Source organism: Acipenser ruthenus, unplaced genomic scaffold, assembly GCF_902713425.1.
Source record: "Acipenser ruthenus unplaced genomic scaffold, fAciRut3.2 maternal haplotype, whole genome shotgun sequence".
Taxonomy (NCBI): Eukaryota; Metazoa; Chordata; class Actinopteri; order Acipenseriformes; family Acipenseridae; genus Acipenser; species Acipenser ruthenus.
The window spans coordinates 272,501-276,260 of NW_026707292.1; positions in this window are offsets into that span (position 1 = coordinate 272,501).

The following is a 3,760-nucleotide window of genomic DNA, read 5'->3' on the forward strand; positions in this document are numbered from 1 at the left end:
AGAGCCTCCAAACCCCGCGAGGGCAACAGGCTTCAAGTGCACTGAAAGTCAGCGACACAAATGGCACACTGTTGCCCAAAACAGAGCCTCCAAACCCCGTGAAGGCAAGAGACTTAAAGTGCATTAAAAATAAAAAAATGTAAGGGACCCACACTGCCTACTCAAGCCCAAAACAGAGCCTCCAGCCCGGCCTGATCTGGCGCCAGGCGCGGGAGGGCAGCATACTTCCATCAGCATGGAAGTCCAGGACTGTAAGGGGACCCACCGCCTCCCCAAGCCGAAAACAGAGCCTCCAGCCCGACCTGATCTGGCGCCAGGCACGGGAGGGCAACAGACAGACTTCCAGGGAAGTGGAAGCTGCCAGGGGTGAATGGGAACTCTGCCCGGGGTGCAGAGCCTCCCACATGGCTTGACTTATTATTTTTACTTAAATATTTTTTTGATCAAAAGACCATGCCCTTAGTAATATGCACTTACCCCCCCAGTGTATCTGTTATCTAATAGCATTATGAGAGCAAGTCACTACTTCATGCCGACCTCCTGGAACTGCCGCTCGGCCACCCAGACCCACTTTGTCCACTAAGGTTTTTTGTGGCTATGGTAATGTATTATTATTATGTGTTTATTTAGCAGACACCTTTATCCAAGGCGACTTACAGAGACTAGGGTGTGTGAACTTTGCATCAGCTGCAGAGTCACTTACAATTACATCTCACCCGAAAGACGGAGCACAAGGAGGTTAAGTGACTTGCTCAGGGTCACACAGTGAGTCAGTGGCTAAGGTGGGATTTGAACCGGGGACCTCCTGGTTACAAGCCCTTTTCTTTAACCACTGGACCACACAGCCTCCAATGTAGCACTATTCTGACTCTAGTCAATTCTATTCTAACTATGGTCATTTAGCTCAATGGTGACTCTGGTCATGTAGCTCAATGGTGACTCTGGTCATGTAGCTCAATGGTGACTCTGGTCATGTAGCTCAATTTTGACTATGGTCAGGGCGGCAGTGTGGAGTAGTGGTTAGGTCTCGGGACTCTTGACTAGAAGGTCGTGGGTTCAATCCCAGGTGGGGGACATTGCTGCTGTACCCTTGAGCAAGGTACTTTACCTAGATTGCTCCAGTAAAAATCCAACTGTATAAATGGGTAATTGTATGTAGAAAAATAATATAATTGTATGTAAAAATAATGTGATATCTTGTAACAATTGTAAGTCGTCCTGGGTAAGGGTGTCTGCTAAGAAATACAGTGGCTCTCAAAAGTATTCACCACCCTTGGACTTTTCCACATTTCATTGTGTTACAACATGGAATCAAAATGGATTTAATTGGGAGTTTTTGCCACTGATCAACACAAGAAAAGTCCATAATGTCAAAGTGAAAAATAAAATCTACAACTTGTTCTAAATTAATTACAAATATAAAACAGAAAATAATTGATTGCATAAGTATTCACCCCCTTTGCTATGACACACCTAAATAAGCTCTGGTGCAACCAATTGTCTTTAGAAGTCACATAATTAGTTGAATGGAGTCCACCTGTGTGCAATTAAGGTGTTTCACATGATTTCAGGTTAAATACACCTGTCTCTGGGAGGTCCCACAGTTGGTTAGTACATTTCCTAACAAAAACTACATCATGAAGATGAAGGAACATTCAAAGCAAATCCGGAATAAGGTTCTTCAAAAGCACCAATCAGGGGTAGGATATAAGAACATTTCCAAGGCATTGAATATCCTCTCAGAGCACAGTAAAGTCCATTATTAAGAAATGGAGAGAATATGGCACAACTGTGAATCTGTCTAGAACAGGCCGTCCTCAAAAATGGAGTATCCGGGCGTATAGGGCACTAGTCAGGGAGGCCACCAAGAGGCCTATGGCAACTCTAAAGGAGTTACAGTGTTCCACGGCTGAGCTGGGAGACACTGTGCATATGGCAACAATAGCCCGGGTGCTTCACAAAACTGGCCTTTATGGGAGAGTGGCAAAAAGAAAGCCATTGTTGAAAAAAACTCGCATCAAATCTCGGCTAGAGTTTCCCAGAAGGCATGTGGGAGACTCTGAGACCAAGTGGAAGAAGATTCTATGGTCTAATGAGACCAAAATAGAGCTTTTTGGCCTCAATGCTAAGCGCTATGTTTGCCACTGATCAACACAAGAAAAGTCCATAATGTCAAAGTGAAAAATAAAATCTACAAATTGTTCTAAATTAATTACAAATATAAAACAGAAAATAATTGATTGCATAAGTATTCACCCCCTTTGCTATGACACACCTAAATAAGCTCTGGTGCAACCAGTTGTCTTTAGAAGTCACATAATTAGTTGAATGGAGTCCACCTGTGTGCAATTAAGGTGTTTCACATGATTTCAGGTTAAATACACCTGTCTCTGGGAGGTCCCACAGTTGGTTAGTACATTTCCTAACAAAAACTACATGATGAAGATGAAGGAACATTCAAAGCAAATCCGGAATAAGGTTCTTCAAAAGCACCAATCAGGGGTAGGATATAAGAACATTTCCAAGGCATTGAATATCCTCTCAGAGCACAGTAAAGTCCATTATTAAGAAATGGAGAGAATATGGCACAACTGTGAATCTGTCTAGAACAGGCCGTCCTCAAAAACGGAGTATCCGGGCATATAGGGCACTAGTCAGGGAGGCCACCAAGAGGCCTATGGCAACTCTAAAGGAGTTACAGTGTTCCACGGCTGAGCTGGGAGACACTGTGCATATGGCAACAATAGCCCGGGTGCTTCACAAAACTGGCCTTTATGGGAGAGTGGCAAAAAGAAAGCCATTGTTGAAAAAAACTTGCATCAAATCTCGGCTAGAGTTTCCCAGAAGGCATGTGGGAGACTCTGAGACCAAGTGGAAGAAGATTCTATGGTCTGATGAGACCAAAATAGAGCTTTTTGGCCTCAACGCTAAGCGCTATGTTTCCCACTGATCAACACAAGAAAAGTCCATAATGTCAAAGTGAAAAATAAAATCTACAAATTGTTCTAAATTAATTACAAATATAAAACAGAAAATAATTGATTGCATAAGTATTCACCCCCTTTGCTATGACACACCTAAATAAGCTCTGGTGCAACCAATTGTCTTTAGAAGTCACATAATTAGTTGAGTGGAGTCCACCTGTGTGCAATTAAGGTGTTTCACATGATTTCAGGTTAAATACACCTGTCTCTGGGAGGTCCCACAGTTGGTTAGTACATTTCCTAACAAAAACTACATCATGAAGATGAAGGAACATTCAAAGCAAATCCGGAATAAGGTTCTTCAAAAGCACCAATCAGGGGTAGGATATAAGAACATTTCCAAGGCATTGAATATCCTCTCAGAGCACAGTAAAGTCCATTATTAAGAAATGGAGAGAATATGGCACAACTGTGAATCTGTCTAGAACAGGCCGTCCTCAAAAACGGAGTATCTGGGCGTATAGGGCACTAGTCAGGGAGGCCACCAAGAGGCCTATGGCAACTCTAAAGGAGTTACAGTGTTCCACGGCTGAGCTGGGAGACACTGTGCATATGGCAACAATAGCCCGGGTGCTTCACAAAACTGGCCTTTATGGGAGAGTGGCAAAAAGAAAAGAACTCGCATCAAATCTCGGCTAGAGTTTCCCAGAAGGCATGTGGGAGACTCTGAGACCAAGTGGAAGAAGATTCTATGGTCTGATGAGACCAGAATAGAGCTTTTTGGCCACAACGCTAAGCGCTATGTTTGGCGCAAGCCTAACACCGTACATCATCCT